The 17,905-nt window shown below is 41.3% G+C and overlaps 1 protein-coding gene across 1 annotated transcript in view; it reads left to right on the plus strand.

Moving 5' to 3' along the window:
- Nucleotides 1-15,038: 15,038 nt before the first annotated feature.
- Nucleotides 15,039-17,905, plus strand: part of LOC117448860 (metabotropic glutamate receptor 4-like) — a 250,368-nt gene continuing 247,501 nt past the window's right edge. Inside the window, exon 1 of the mRNA XM_034086153.2 lies at nucleotides 15,039-15,466. The gene's annotated coding sequence lies outside the window, so the exon portion shown is untranslated. The remainder of the gene's footprint in view (nucleotides 15,467-17,905) is intronic.

Here is a 17,905-nt window from a genome sequence, read left to right on the forward strand (position 1 = left end):
AGTTGAACATTGCTCAACTTTTGCAGCCTGAAACGCCAGGAAAGCTCCGCTCTGCTTCCCACAATGCAGTTTGGCGAAAAGTGACGTAACGGCCCGTCCACACAGCGTCGTGTGTTGAAGCTTACAACGCTTCTGCCCATTCACTTTGAATGGGGTGACGTCACTTTTAGCCGAACTGCATTTTGGGAAGCGACGTGGAGCGTTGCTGGCGTTGCTCGCTTCAAAAGTTAAGCAATGTTCAACTTTTGGCGCCTCGGCAGAAGCGTCAGCCAATGAAATCCCGTTTATGCAAATCTGCCAGTACAAGCGCTAGCCCAGGGGTGGCCAACCCGCGGCTCTTTGCCTAGTTTCATGCGGCTCTTCAGTTCATATCGAATTGTATTTGTGTGAGTTTGGGGGACAGACACTGACTCCGCACGGTGTACCGATACTTGAAAGGTACCACGATACCCTGCCGTTAAAAACGTTACGATTCCTCCGTTTCATTAGTATCGGTACTTTAAGAATGACGGGGAAAAGTACTCCGGTGAGAAAGCGCCGTTTTAATAAGAGCCGTGTGTGTTCAACGCTCTGCTTCCACTCCCTGCACTGCAGCCGTGCCTGCAGTCCCTCCCCTCTCAAGCACACTCAAGTCCCTCCCCTCTCTCGTGTACGCGGCCACGCGCTAGCTGCCAGAGCATGTGAGAAAACGAGAAGCATGGCTGCAAGTGGGAGTGCAACTGCCGCTGCGCCTCGGCTTGTTGACAAAAAAGACGCCAGAAGCTAAATTTGGAAGTATTTTAGCGATATCTCTGACAGTGAGGGCAAGCCTACGGACACCACGAGGCCTGTCTGTAAGAAATGTATTAATTGTATTTAATACGAATTCTTGTCATTTTATTTATTGTTCTCATTGTTTAAAAGTCTTTGTTATGGTTCTGTTGTGAAATAAAGCACAATAATTGCATTTAAGACTGTTTCCCTTTGTTTAAGAAAAGTATCGAAAAAGAATCGGAATCGCAATTCTTGACTTGGTATTGAAACCAAAATACTGGTACCGTGACAACACTAGCTACTCCTGACAGTTAAACCTGATAGTTAGTAGGTCTGTTAAGTATTGAATGCTGATAATTCTGACGTAATTTGGCCAGTCAAAGTTGTTTGGGCTCGGATAAAATCGCTCCGTTACTTTCGTCCCGTGTTACTTTCGTCCTGGCTCTCCCTACGTGTGTATGTGTGGTGTCAGGTGTCAGTATGAGAGGATGACAGCGCGTCTAATTTTGATGTGGCCCAAGAGCCAATCACAATAATACCTGCGATGCAGTGAACCAATCACCTTTTAGGGGGGGGAAACCTATCGTTAATTAAACACTATCCAGTGTTTCCCGAGCCCCCCCCTGAAATTCAAGGTGTTTAAAAAATATATATATAGCACCAAATTGCAAATAATCTATAACTACTGTCACTTTTCACATTGAACATGTGCTCTTTTATTAAATAAACTAAACGCTTTCATCTTAAATTGTGGGTTTAGTGTTTTTGACCCTAAGAAACACAGATGCATTAATCAACAATAATCCACAGCTCCTCTCTCTGCTCCAGAGGATTTAAAAAATATATATCCCAATGCCACAAAAATGCATCAGTGACGTGGTTGAAATCTTGTCTCCAGAAAACAAAAAACTGAAACAAGCGGTATCAGTGACTGTGTGTTTGATGTGGCTCTTTGCATAATATAGAAAAAATGTGGCTCTTAACCTCTGACTGTTTGGCCACTCCTGCCCTAGCCAATCAAACCGTGTGTATGCTGGGAGAGACTACGCAGGTAATTTCCTCATATTCCAAAAAATGTAGGGAAAATTCATTATAGCGGTAGTGAATCACCCGGTGCTGTATGATCAGTCTCTGTTCATCTACCGGGATACAAACCAGAGGAGGGAGATCAAAAGGGAAGGGCCTGCCTGCCCATTTTGGGGCCTGTCAAATCCCCGCCTGGCAGCTGCAGTCCCGGGAGAGAGCAACTAGCCCGGGCTGCATCTGTGCTGTTAGAGAGGGGATCTGGGCTCCGCTTTATCACTGTTTTTTTTATTTCCAATGGGAACTGGGTGCTGATGTGATGACCACAACAACAAATAAGAGCCAGCTTTATAGTGGGGGATAAAAGCTTTACAAGCTCTAAGAAACATCTTTAAACAAACAGCGGCTAGAAAGTGACATCTTGAGAATATCTCCAAAAACATTGTGGAATGGAATACTTTACCTCAGTGTCTACACAATCTACACAATAGTTACCTTTAGCAATTCAGTATTTCTCTCTTTAATGTTTTTGTGGAGTCATAAGAGACTGATTAAAATAAGTTATGGTCAAAATTGAGGCAGCATAGAAAGTTACAAAAGTCTAGTTCACTAACGTTTTCCTCCAAACCTGCAGACTTTTTCCTTTTCAAACTTGTATTCAGCACCAACCCCTGCTGTGTCAATTTATCAGACTTTCAGCCGCTCGGGCCACACATACACATCTTATTCACAAATGCAGGAGGTCTTCCTAAGACCTGTCAACACATTTTAATGTAGAAATCAATACATTTCCCCTTACATCATAGCATTTATCTGGTAAACACACCATTTAGTTTGTGCTTTTTCAGATGTCTAGACAAGTTCGAAAATAGATAAGCAGATTGAATGTGGAGCCTGCAGTCCAGCTGTTGGAGTTGAGGAGCACCACAGTGGTGTCTGGAGTAATATCAGTTGACAGGTCCTTTCTCTGACACCAGGACATCCGTCTCTGGCGCTGACCACATCGCAGTGTTGGGTGTCCTGTGGAAGCAGGTGTCAGATAGCTGTCTATTGATGAATGATTAGAGTTGCTGAAGATGGACTGCGGCACTGCCTTCCTCGGGGGTCTGGGAGAGACGGATGGCCCCATTTGTAATGCAGAGGGGGCCCCACCGCTGCATTAACTATTTAAGTGTGGTTATCTCAGGGTAATGGTACGCCAGCAGCACTGAAACAAGCTACAGCAAGAGCACGTGTAATCCTAATGTTGATGCATGGGCTCCTCTTCCATAGATGATCTATTTTCCGTGAAAAGCTATATTGAACAGGGGAATACATACTAACAATCTAATCTAGCATGTACAATATTGCATGGTCATTTTAACATTTATTCTATGATAAATGCCTGACATTTTAGAAGCAATCATTTCACAGTTTATTCTAATTTAACAAAGTCAAAATGAGTGTTTAAAACGTAATGTCAAGTGGTTTGGCTACTGCTTTTAGTTTACTAAACGATTCAATTAGGTCTCCGCACAGTTGGTTACACCACATATAAAGGGCGCCTCTGTCGTAACACAGACTTTACTTTACACTCGGTGTGGACCAAACACTCCTGCCCTCAGATAAAACCGAGTAACAATGCTTGGCACGGAGGCTCGGTGTGCCAACAAGACTGAATTGATATAGTTACCACCGGCCTGCCTCACAGCGCGACCCGTAAATAAAAGCGAGACCTGTGAAGTGGCAGCAAATGTCTAAGAGGCTTTACCTTTGGTCTACTCAGGTGTTTGTTTTCACTTGCAAAAAGGCACTGTGAAGAAGTTTACTTGGCAAACTTACAAAGGATTCCCAATATCTTTCTCTGCTCCATCTGCTCTTACCGGTAAAAGTCTTGAGTAAAAAGTAGGGGAAATAGCTTCCACTGTACACCTCCTCCTCCTCTCATTTTGTCACCCTGAGGCCCGTCTTGTAAATGTGCCCTCAGAGTCGATTGGCCTGAGGGATGGAGGAGTGCAGGAGTGAGTCATTCATCCTTGGTACCTGGAAGGGGGGGGGGGCAGCGCTCTTCCACCTGCCTGCTGAATACATCATCGCTTAGTCCATTCTGCAGCTGCAGTCCAATTAACCAAAGGGGACCCTGTGAATGCAGTTAGGTGGTATGATTAATTACACGGTACTGACAATACATGCCAAAGCTTACAATATCCCAAAGGGCAAACACAGAGCGTGGCTTTACTTTGTAGATTTTTAGCTTCCTTTTGAAGTATTGTTCACTTTGAATGCACTGTGTTATTAATGGAGGTTTTTTCCATAATGCTTCCACACAGCAACTAATTAAGTCTGTATCCATGTACGTGGTAACAAGCAAACACACATATTTGAGACATACATGATTCATGTCCACACATTTGCTTAAACCTTACATAAAGCAACCAAAGCAGCAAAGATGTTTACTTCTCAGATGCTAAGTCCACCTTTTAAAGTAATTTAGGGTGCAATTATTGCCTATTACATGGTCCGTGACAAAGCTCTTAGTCGTGCTACTCCAGCTCATTTACATAGTGCCTTTAATTGAACATAAAAAGGCAGAGGAGAAGGTGGAAGAGAAAGGTTAATGGGACTGACACAAAGGGCAGACGGCATAGGAAGTCTAGCCTTAAGTGTCACATCCCGCTTTCATCTCGGCCCATACAAGGAGCCAATTAGGCGCGGTCAGTAATTAAGCCGACTCCAGCTCTGGCCTCAGCTTTCTGCGGGATTACAGCCCTCTCCAGGAGAAGTGCTGTTAATGACCTCCATTCTTCTATCAATGATATGCTCCACATTGATGTTTGACTGCTACCACATCCAATAGAAAGGTCACGGAAGATGTAACAAATGAGAATAGAGTGAAGGAGAGACAAGGAAGTAATTAAGGGAGGGTTTCGGTCAATGGGAAAGACGGCCCTGCCATTGTTTACTCCATCCCAATCTCCATTCAAGACCGTACAGCCCGCAAAATAACAAACCATCCTTCTCAGGTCCTAGCATGTGCGGCTTGTTTTGCTTCGGCAACAGAAAAAAAGTGGAAATATACATATGACATTTCCAACCAACATCGGTTCAAAAGTTACATGCAGTTTCAAAATCTCAGTTTAAGGTATTCATTAGGATTTCAGTGTCTGTCTGTGCCGTCCAGATGGCTTGGAATTAGTTGGACTTCGTAATGACTTTCATTACATTACTTGTTAGACGCTTTTATCCAAAGCGACATACTCAATACTGTGGCCAATCCCCACAGGAGCAAGTTGGGGTGAAGTGTCTTGCCCAGGGACACAACGACATGCTGACTGCAGTGGGGTTTGAACCTGTGCCCCCCTGATCCAAACACCAACGCACTAACCACTGCGCCACACCCCTCATTAGAAAAACAAAAACAAATAGCGTAAGTCTTTTTTTCCTCCCAGCAGAACATGTATTTGGAAAGTAACAACAAACAGACAATTACCATAGAAATGATATTCAATGAAGTTCAAAATAGAACATGTTTGGAGGATATAAATAACAAATTACACTAGTATTTTGTTTGACCTACTGGATTTACTATTAGTTTGCTTCACTGGGGTGACTTTAAACATTTATGAGCCTGTAAATAACTTTGTGTTTTTTAGCAGAGCGTTCACATTTCAGGAACGATGACACAGAGTATGTTTAAAAGGAATAGTTTGAAATGAAGATCAGAAGATTGTTACCACTCTCATGTTTGCACAGTACATACAGTATGAAGCTACAGCTAGCAGCCACTCAGCTAAACTTTGATATATCTAAATTGAAATGTAAACAAAGATTTAAAACATCAACGCTTTCAGTCATTTGAGAAGAAAGTGGTATTGTTCAATCCATTGAAAAAAAAGCAGGTCTATTTTTACTGTGCGTATTAGAAAGCCGCATACATAGCAAAGGAAAAGGAGTGAGGATATTGGACAGTCTTATGCTCAGGTAGATGGAAACTTGTTAAAGTTATGATATTTGCACAAATGCATGTTTGGAATTTGTCTTGGAAGCATCATACATTGATGTCGCCTTTTAATGAGCTTGCATTAAGGCTGGATTAGAAACCTTTTTCTTGTTAACCATCAATGCATATTGCCGAACACAAGCTGGTGAACATAATATCCCAGCTTCTATTTATACTGGATAAAAGAACAGCTGGGCTAATTAGAGATTGAAAACACACAATAGCCAAAAAGAAAACACACAAAATAAATAATGTATCTGAATATCAAGGCATATGCTGATCTGAGAGAGACTTGAGTAGCAATCGACTGTTTGATATTTCATCAGAAAAAGAGGAAGGGTATAATGGCATTATATACAAAAACATATCACTTTGATTTCTATAAATAAACTCATTTTAAATTACATACTGTTTTTATATTTAATTCTGATGGAGATAACACACACTAGCTGTGGCTGAATACATTTTTTGGGTTTTACATAATATATTTATTATTTTTGCAACATTCAAGGACACACACGTGCGCTTACCTTCAATGAGCTCAGGCTCTCTTCAAGTCCCTTCTGGGGACCAGCAAAAGCCAAAGCACATTTGTTTCAGTTTGTATCTGCTATTATGAATATAAGGTGAATGAATATTATAAGGTTTACGGTTACTGTCTCACACAGTTTGCAGTTTTATCTGGTTAGAAACACATTTGAGCTATTTTTAATCCTCAGGAGCAGCTGTGGCAAGAACACAAACCGAGTTATCCTCCAAACTGCAACTGTAAATGCGGTTTACAGTTGATGGACTGGGGAGGAATATAACAAGCAAAAGCAATTAAGATAAGCTTGAAAGCTCGATGTACTTTTTTGAATGTTCAGAACATGCCATAACGGTATTTAAAAAAAGTCTTTGTGACCATGAGGGTACATCGCTGCACGATTATAGGGTGCTGCATGCAAATGCTACACAAAAGCACATACATTCATTCTGACAGTAGCTTAATCGGAGTATATTTTGTTAATATAACCTCAAAGGCTCTTCTCTCTAGCTGGCCATTGATAATCCTGTTGAATAAACAACATTTTCATCTGTAAATATTTTCCTGGGTTCATCTTCGGCAGCGTTGTCTCCCACATGATACAGGCCCTTCTGCTGTAAACGCATTGTAGTGTTCTGACTGCAGCTGCTTCTGAGGATTAAAACCAAACATGAATTATCCCTCGCGCTGTGATTGTAAAGGCGGTTTGGTGGCTTTTTCCAGATAGGGTGTCTCAATGTATGACTCTTGGCTGCAGCTGCAAACATTCCTCTGAATTGGATTACATTCACACAATGTATGGCAGCCAGGCAAAATTCTCATCCTAGATAAACGGAGGCAAGGAATAAAGGAGAGAAATAAGAAAAGCACATCTCTGAGGGCAGAAGTGACAATTCATTTAAAAATAAAATTGGAAGTCTGTAAGCATGCAGAGCTTGCTGTTACCCTCTCTTTAGGCTAAGCTAAGCTAAGCAGTACCTGGCTAAGCTTCACATTTTCAATATTCTCATAAGCGTACAAAAAATTCTCGATGCACAGAGAAATAAAGATAAAGCCATTACTTTAAAAGGCTTATTTTCAGGTTTCATATTTCATTATTTTTTTTTTCTCATACTGCCTGTGCTTCAGCACCTCTTTTTACCCTCTGTCTGAAACCAGAGCCCAGTCTGTTCTGATTGGTTAGCTGGCCGTCTCTGTTCGGATTGGTCAACTGTTTAGAGATGTCCCGCCCCTTGCTGTCATGTACAATGTGCTAGCCAATAGAAGTGTGAGTGTTACACATTGATGTCACAATGTTACAGGAGTAAACAAAGAACTACAGTTGAGGTGTTTCAGACAGGGGGGGGGGGGGGGAAGTGTGAGAAACTCCCTCTGGGGGAACTTGAGAGTTTAGCCTTTGCAGACCATTAACATGCACAGAAATCTATATAACACACTACAGGAAAGACAGAACTCCAAACAGAATAAAATGGCCTCTTTAATCTTCAGTCAGTAGTTTAATATCTTAAAATCTGTTGTTAAAAAATATAATTTGTAGGCTATTTATTTGGAAGGATGCTCATCAATGATTTACCGCGACCCTTGCTGAGGTTTTGACTGTTTAACACGCCAGACCTGAGTGTAAGAAGTGAATTCAGCCAAGGTTTATTGTTATTTATCTTCTCGAGGCCGAGTAGCTTTACTATCACATTTCAATTCATTAAAACAGTGGAAGCGGTCTCTTTGAATTAAAAAGGTTGATGTGTGAGAAAGGAGCAAAGCTTCCTATTCAGATCCCCAAATTAAATCAAATCAAATCAAGTTTTATTTATATAGCACATTTATAAACGATTTTTGGTCGAGCCAAAGTGCTGTACATATAATAAAAATAGCCTACAGTCGAGACACTTTACAGCAAATACAACAGATTGTTCAGAATATCAGTATGAGAAAAACGACACCCTGCATGTATAAATACCTGCATGTATAAATTAAAGTGAAACAGCTTCTCCATGTTAATGCCCTTTAAGCTTTGCACTTTAGCCTCACAGCTACTGGGTCACTAAAAGAGATAAACCATGTAGTTTGGTCTTTGTACTTCATCATTTGTATGTCTTCTACACTATTTCAAAAGTAAGTATTCTGCTTATAGTAGAATAACAGAACAATATTGCAAAAAGTACCCACATGTTGATCCCAGACAGATTAAAAAAACCTATGAATCACCTCAACGCCAAACACACTGTGAGATATTGGCCATTTATCCAGCTGAAATATGTCGTGCTGCCGAAAACTCTGCCAGCATGCAGGACTGTAGGTTTAGTAGGTAAACTGTGTGCATTTGTCTTACACTGTGCAAGAATATGCTTTGATGCATTAAACATGGTCCAGCCGAAGAATGATTCCCGTTTTGCTCACTTGTCATGTCTTTTGTACGTGTTTTTTGTATGCAAATGTGTGTCTTGTGTTTTCCTGCTGCTACATTTCTGTTTTACACAACCCAGGTGATAACATTTGAAACGGTGCTTATACAATGCTGTTGTGTGATTAATTGGAGTGCTCAATCCCTGTGAAGTCCTCGGAGACGTACTGTACTTGTGATGAATGCCAACACAAAGATACTTGACTCAATGTACTTTTTGCAAGCTTGGTGAGAGACATGAATTACAAATTAAACGCTTTAAACCTGAGTTGAATCACAAACACTAGAAATAACATTAAAGATGCAATGACATTTGAAATAATACTGTTTCAAAAGGCAACAAAATGATAAATATTCATGCCAGATTACAGTAGAAGTTGATACATGTTTTAGATGATCATTTCAAAAAGTATCACACATTAAACCAAAAGAATGTGCCTGCGTCAGGAAGAAAGGCGTCTATAGATTCTGCACATTGCACGTCACACTGTGCCAGATCAATGGAAAGGAAAATAGAAGCAAGCTGAGACATGTCCTCTAGCTCTCGTGGTCTGGAAACTTAGCAAAATAAATAAATAATTGGCCTAGGAGCTTGCACATATACGCAATTAAAAAAAACTCAATAGCTGATCGTGTGAGGCTTTTTGTTGCTATTAGTGTATTCTGCGTCATTTCATATCATATTGTGTTTGGTTCGTTTGTAAAGAGGGAAGTGTATAGCAACAACCACATTGAGGGGCTTTGGTCCTTCAATTCTGAGACTGATACTTTGAATGCCTCTTGTCGACACTTAAGCTTACATCAACTCTGATCTCACAGTGTGTTATAAGGGTGATTTGAAAACTGTACAAAAATATATGTTAAAAAAAAAATACTTACACTTGTACTACAATTCTTACAACTTGACCTTTGTTGAGTGTGATATTTCATCCTTCACCTCTTTACCTCAGAGTCACGCATGTATTGCTCTCACCAGTAGGTGGCAGTGTTGTGCGTTCCATTACTGCAAGACAAACTGAACAGGAGTAGATGCAGTTTTGCTGAGTCTTGCTGGTGATTTATCAACAATGGATGTCCTTCAACAACAGTAATACCCTCGGAGTTTGTTTGGTGTGACGGTGACGACTAAATATTTCACAAAACTCATCTCAAGAATGTCAAATTTCCTCTGCAACAGCCCAAAGTTGCAGCGTAAATGGATCTTAAGTGTAACTTTGCCGCCAGTTCCAAACATCTTGGACAAACATCTCCAATAACACGGTTGAAGAAAAATCAGCTGTAATGGTGCATTATTTGTGGCCTTTGCAACTTTTTGCTGAATTATGTCAATAGGTATGCACATACAAAAATAAATAATACAAATATAAATGGATTGTTCCTGCTTAAATAATAAACATAAAAAAGTGCTGTGGTAGAATAAAGTATCCAAACACTTTGATCAACACTAATAAAAGTCCACATCTATGAGACCGCGGAGGTTACTGTTCTGTTAACTAACACTCGATGCAGTAAGGGCTGCCTGTAGTTACAGTTACATCTGTGGGGAGCTGCAGTGTTGCCAGGCAGATCCATGGCCCGACGCCCAGAACTCTGCTGCCCGCTCCCAACCTGCTCCCAGCCTCCAGCTTCCCAAAGTAAGGACGCCTCTGTGGAAGTGTCTCGTGTCAGCGTGTAAGACAACTGACAACTTTTCTAACTCCCCATTACTGTGGCATCTCATTAATTAGTTGTCGATGTCTGGGTTATGTAACGTGCAGCGCATTTCTGATCCATCTGTGATTACAGTGAAGTGTGATCGCAGATGGATACTTTCATCTGCTGTTAGCACAGTGTTTCCTAACTGCCATCTTTGTTTACAAAGTGATTTAGTGGATATGAGGTGTTATTTTCAGTCTTTAATTTGTCTCTTTCACCCTTCTATGCAAGGACGGGATACTGTATGTGTGAATACACGAAATAGAAGATGCATGTCCACCTGTATGTTAAGGATGTGTTAAAGAGAGATGTAATATTTCACACCTCTCACTTAAAACGTGCTCTTTTTTATGTTAACAATATATACTTTATTTAGGACAACTAGATCATAATCTCTGCAATGAAGCGGTAGGACTCACAGCATGTATAATGAAAGCCCAAGTAAACATTTAAATAGAATGAGTGGCTCCCTCTGATTTATTCATCATACAGGTCGCATTGTGTCCTGTGTTGTTTTTGTGAACATCTAAATGTGACGTGTGCTTTGACACAACCTCACAAACCTCTCATTCTGAACACCATGACACACCTGTAATAATCACAACAAATCTGAATAATGTTGGAAGTCCTCTGTCCACCACACATTTAGTTGGCTGGACTGAGCTGCAGCCTTGTTAGTCTGGTCCCTCACCACCCAGCAGGATGGAGATGACCATAAGGAACACTGAATACTTAACAGCATCTCATCTGCTCTGGAAATAGTTTCTAGCCAAGTGAGCAACATTACACCTTCCCCGGTAATTACCTGTTTTATTCCAAAGGCAGAGCAGAACTAATATTTTGATTTATTTGTTATTTTGGCTCTTACACAAGAGTGTGACTGTGCATTTTTACCGGGGCTGAATCACTCTCCGGATCCTGAGTCTGTCACTGCAGCACCAGAAGAGAGCTGATCATATCCTGCTGCCCCCCCCCCCCCCCCCCCCCCCACACTCTGGGTGTATCTGGGTTGGTGGTACAGCAGAATCATTCATATAATGACCGAGGTTATAGCAGGTGGACTTTTATTACAACCCTGATACCTAATGAATCCTGGCCTGAACCTCATCATTTTAATAATTAAGACTGTGGGATCATTAGGGTTAGTTTGACATGTTTCTGTTTTAAAATTCATGTTCAAATAAACACTTTTGTCCATTCCAGTCTCATTTTCTGCTTTTGTTACTCATCATTTAACAAAGTGAGAGTGCTCTTTGGGAACACAATGCATTCAGCCTGTATTCTTTTCAGTCAAAAGATGGAAACGAAATATATACTCAGATAAAACAAGCAAATGTGATTAAGGCTTGGGAGTGTATTCTCTCAGCTTTTTGTGATTTTATCTATGTGAGTTTAAATCAGTGTTTCAGTCAGGCCATGAACATTAAATATTAACGTCATAGCATAACACAGTCACAGTATAATTGTGTTACCTTCAGAGAAACACGGGCCAAGCAATTTATCAATGATTTAGGAAAATAACGGCTGACGACCTTTCTATATTTGACAGTTTCTCATGAATGTTGCACTATCAAGCTAGGGGGAAAGGAACTAGGCTATCCAATGTTGTTTATCGCCGTGTTCTTTCCCACAGGCATGCCAGCACATACAACAACTAGATGTTTCCAGATGATGGGATGTTTTTCCTTAATGGATTTGTAGGACACGTGTAGACTAGCAAACTGTCTTTTCATTTACTACCCAAGTATCTTGTTTGAAATGATTTAGAAGATGTGTTTTACATAATGTATTAACAGCATTGCTGGGAGAAGAGTGTAAATCAAACTCTCTATGAAAACAAAACTTTATTCATCTCGCACATTAGACACAAACAATCCATATACAGGCCTGCAGTTTGTGTGAAAACGTTTTCAGAAGTTGTGGACTATATGATGATGATGATGATTAAACTTATTGTCATTACGTAGTACAGGTACTATGTAACAAAATTGTTTCTCTGCATTTGACCCATCCTAGTGTTAGGAGCAGTGGGCTGCCATTATGTACGGCGCCCGGGGAGCAGTGTAGGGAACGGTGCCTTGCTCAGGGACACCTCGGTAGCACTTGGTCTTTCCGGGACTTGAACTGGTGACCTTCCAGTTGCCAAGCCAAGTCCCTATCGACTTCACCACCACCGCCCATCAGCCCTATAGGCTGTATAAATGCACTGCATGTAACTATACACCTGCAATGGCTTGATCCCTCACACCTGCTGATTGTTACACATTGCTAAACATCTGCACACCACAGATGCATTGCCCCCCTGTGTGAAGATAAACACAATGCATCCTCATGAGTCATGACTGATAATGGCAATTGATGATACCTTCTAACAAGGCATCCTTTATAATGGTTTTATGGGGTGTAATTTATGGTCATATCATTGGTTTACGTCATATCCTAATGCTTTATAGACTATAAAGCCATTATAAAAACAACTTTCAGATTGCCAGATTGGGGGAAATCCTCCAGTAGAAGTAGTCCCTGCAGAATTGATGGATTATTTAAAAAATAAGAGTTATGTATTATTGAATTGCAACCTTAAGAACGGCATTACATGAAAATGACAGCTTTGGTATCAATAATTAGAGTAAAACGACCACACTGAACGCAGAGTTTAAACGTTATATTGAAAATGTAATAAATACAGAAGGATTTCACATTTCACAACAGTTTGCCAAACTCGAACTTGAATTAGTTATAAAATAATTTGAAACAATGGGTTAAATAAGCCATCAAGTCTGCAGGCAAATGTTGGTCATTAATAAAGGTAATTGCTCAACTTTTAATAAACCATCAATTCTGCAGTTACGAATGTTAATGTGTCACTTTCTACTTGCACATATATATATAATATATATATATACATTTAAATGAATAGGCTAATTCAAGGTTTTATTGCAGCAAACCATGAATTCTTCAGTTACATATTTTAATAAAGTCATAAAGAAAGGCTCACCGCTGTCTCACTTTCAGTCTCTTCCATTATAAAAATAAATTATTAGGCTATGGGGCTGCCATACAGTAATCCATCAAGTCTGCTGTTGTAATGCTGTTAATAAATGGATTTTGGTCCAGATGTCCTGCACCAGTCCATGGGAGGGGTCTTCCTGATGAATTATAGTGTCATAGAGGTATTTCAACAACTACTCTTCATGACATTTTTAATTGACCTATAAAATATGAATAAATTAGGTTTCTGCCCTTAATACAGCCTTTCGTTTTGGTAAACTAACTTTGGGTTCATAAAAACGTGGTGCTGCAATGTGACTTTATTTCAGACCCATCGGTTCATATCATTTTGTAAAAATAAAAATACGTTAAATTCCCAAATGCTTCATTGTGTCATCTTAGCTCTGAGATGCAGAGTCCAGGTTATTGAAGTGCAGCTGGGTCGAGTCCATTCGGACAGATGAATCAATAACTGCAATCAGCACGGTAATGATCAACATAGAAAAGTGATTCCGATGCACCAATCGAAATGACCCGAGGGATGATCCGAATCAACGGTGGACAGTCCATACACGCCGAGAGAGAGAGGTGTGTGTGCGTGTGTGTGTAAAATATGCATTTTCTGCCGCAGCACTTGAAAGACCCCTTCAGTATTGACAGGCAGATTTGGACAGCAGCGAGCAGAGGCCGCAGTGCACACACAGATGCGCTAGTCGGCGCTTTAAGAATGAAATTCAATCTGTCGACTCGTATGTGAAAGTGGAGCAGTGTACCCTGAGGACCCAAATCTGGAGAGGAGCCCTTCCTGCACGCTTTGTTTAACTTAGAGAATCCTCAAACCTCCGCAAACAGCCTCCCTGGTCATAAAGGATCAGCACACACACACACACACACACACACACACACACACACACACACACACACACACACACACACACACACACACACACACACACACACACACACACACACACACACACACACACACACACACACACACACACACACACACACACACACACACACACACACACACACACACACACACACACACACACACACACACACACACACACACACACACACACACACACACACACACACACACACACACACACACACACACACACACACACACACACACACACACACACACACACACACAACACCACTCGAGGATATGCGTCAGTGCGTAACTGAAGACATTAAGTCATTCTCAATGAACAATATCAGGAATGGAAAGAGCCAGCAGTATAACACCTTGATCTGAATATCTCCACACTTTATTGTCTTACAATGTCTTTCAAGTTTCTTCATCCACTGCATGCATTAAACAAATGACAACACTCTTAAAATGTCAGCTGCGTAAGGTTTTCTTTTAAACCTCCATGTTTTGGTTGAATTACAATTAAAGATGCATTAGCCTCGACCCCAGGGTTCCGTTATTGATGTGTTAAATGCATCTTCTTTCGGTGTAATGTTACAATCTTCAGTTTTACGCAGTCATTTCCTCTCCCCCTTTGCTGTTGTTGTGGAATGCGTTACAGCAGTGTCCGTGGCAGTCAAAGCTCGCCTTTGGTGAGGATCCAATTTGTAGCGTTTAAAGAGAGAAAAAGGGAGAAGGAGAGATTGTTTCCAATCTTGCGCGGTGGGAGGGGAGATTTGTGCAGTGAAACAGAAGAAGCAAGAGGAGGAAGAAAAAGAAGAGGAGGGAAAAGTGGGAAATCTCTGCAACCGCTGGAGTCTCATCCAGCTCCACTCGCTGCTGGACAGCATCTGACGAGCAGCAGGAGTTGATCGAGAAACAGAAGATTTGTTCAAACCTCGAGTCTGGGAGTAACACGCATCTGCACAGGGCGCTTTATCCCCGCCCCAACTCTTATTAATTACACCGGCGCTTTCAGTCACCGCACCTGTCCTCTTTTTTTCTTTTTCATTACAATCCGTGTACCGGGTTTGGCAAGCGGCGCGAGTGCTGACTGGAGCTGGCGCTGCCAAACAAAGACGCAGGAAGAACAAGAGAAACAAACTGGACTGCATCACAGATCGTAGAAGTTCCTTTGTCCCACTTTGAGCTCACTAAAAGGAGGATTTAAAGGTAAGAGTGTCTTCCGTCTTTTACATTAGGATAAGGGGGGTTGAGGAGTGGTACTGTATGACAGAGTTACGCAGCTGTGTTGTGGATCCTGTCTGTGAGAGTATGCTGCACACATCTGAGTGTCTATTTAGAGACTTAAAGGCATGTTGGTGCAAGCTTCTTATCTTCACATGAGGAATAAGTATGCACAATTAAGGTTATATCTGTCTTTTAGTGGTATACTTGCTTTCACATAATGACTTTAAACCCCTCTTTCTTGTGAATAATTGGTGTGTTAAGAGGCTCAGCTCGGGTTTGGAGGGCTGTGGTCCCTCTCTGATCCCAGACTCAACAGATGAATCACCTTTATTGAGGGGCTTTGGGAGCAAGAACTAGGCTGACGTTTCTTTCGGAGCTGATGGGGGGAGAGACTTGACAATACTGTACAATGAACCCCTTCTTCATCAGCTGTATCTAGGGGAGCCCCCCCTGCAAGCCCCTCGCTCCTTTCCGCTCCACTTGCTGTAGTTTCACACACGCACGCACGCGCGCACGCACGCACGCGCGCACACACACACACACACACACACACACACACACACACACACACACACACACACACACACACACACACACACACACACACACACACACACACACACACACACACACACACACTCTGAAGAGGGACTGAAATCTGTGCGCAGTTACAGGGTTTGTTTGTATAATTTGGTGACAATCCATTTTTACATTGAATCATTCTCAAGTGGGACATGACGCCCTGGTGGGTCATATGGTGATGCCTCACTGGATTATGCATCACTGTCAGAAAAGAATTGCTGCTCATTTTTCTGCTGCTTGTAGGCTCTTGAATACATCATATTTGTTTTAATGTGTTGAATTAATTCAAATAATCCATTTATTTCTGGAGGAATGTAGGAAATAGATGCGTTGGGAATTATTTAAAAAGGAAGAAAGGGTTTAAAATTAGGCATCATATTTGAATGTTTCCATGCCTCCATTTCCACTGCTCATTGCTTTTTGGCAGCCAGTGTTTTGATAAAGGTGTGTTCAGCTCCGAGTGGATCTCCTCCGAGTCCAGCAGCCACATAGTTAAAATGCCTCATTGGATTTCAATGAGTGGATGTGCATTCATTAGGGAGGGTGATACTCATTCAAAACTTCATTTGATGCCAAAAAAGGGAACCAGAGTGAAGCAAATACCAACAACTCACAAAGGAAATACTTTAAACTCTTACATTGTTGGTCTTTAAAGGGAAATGTACCATCATACAAAGCAAGCTCTTTGCAAACCAATCAGAAGCCTTCCCTGCAATAACACGTTGCCTTTTCATCGATTCTCACAGTAAGAGAACAGATCCAACACATCTTAGCAGCATAATATCTCCACCCTGTCTGTATCCTTTGAGCAATCTCACCCTGTCTGGAGTGTAAATCTCCATCAGCAGTCACAGTACGTGTGCATTAGTGATTATCCAGGAGGGAAAAATGGTTTTCTCAACCTTCACAGTACATGCCACTGTAGACAAATCAATCCTGCTATGAAGTCAGGTGAATTGTAGATGTCTTATCGTATTAGCAGTATTCAATATCATCTTTTTATCCGTAGAAGGTTTAGATAACGTGAATAGTGCCAACATCAACCTGCTCTTCCAATATGAAGATAAAATCAAAGGGCACAAACTGTTTTGGCGCTTCTTATTCTCATGTTTTTGCTCAGTGGCCTTCATCAGAGCGTTTTTGTACTTCATTATCCTGGTTATACTGTGGTTTCCTCCTTTATTTATGCAAAGCCTCATCTTCCCTGCAGCCACTATTTGGCTGTGCTGCTTTTAAACAGCATCTCAAGGTGTTTGGAGTACACTCATTTTTTTTTAAAAAGCTTTTTGGACCCGGAGTATAATCTCTTCAAGATGAAAAATAACCTTAATAACATTTCCTGAAAGACAGAATGCCTACATTAACAGAAACCGTTTTTATTGGTGCCCTGACCTGTGCCCCCCATATCTGAAGCTGCGCACCACCCCCAACTACACCCATCAATTAAATGTCTGTGTTTAGTTTCGGATATTGAGGTTACGTTTTGGGCCATAGTTCAATTTAGGGTCTGCCAATCGGAGGTGGAATTTGTATTCAGCCTGGGAGGTAGCGCTGCCCCATGGCCCAGTTCAGGGAAAGAAACAATTTCTGCAAAATGGACTGACGACAGCCCGAATACAGCCTGCGTCATAAGAAAAGCATCAAACTATGCGCTGCTTAAGGAGTACCTGAACATTTAAGAGTGTACCTCAAGTATAATGTTAGTATCTAAAGACATCATTCAGTATTCCCCCCTCATTACTGATTTTCTCCCAGAAAAAAAGACAGCTCATTAAAATGCAAAGCTTTGGAGAAGCTCCAAAAACAGAGTAAGAGACTGACTGTCAGCACAAAGCCTGT

This window comes from Pseudochaenichthys georgianus, chromosome 7 (genome assembly GCF_902827115.2).
Source record: "Pseudochaenichthys georgianus chromosome 7, fPseGeo1.2, whole genome shotgun sequence".
Taxonomy (NCBI): domain Eukaryota; kingdom Metazoa; phylum Chordata; class Actinopteri; order Perciformes; family Channichthyidae; genus Pseudochaenichthys; species Pseudochaenichthys georgianus.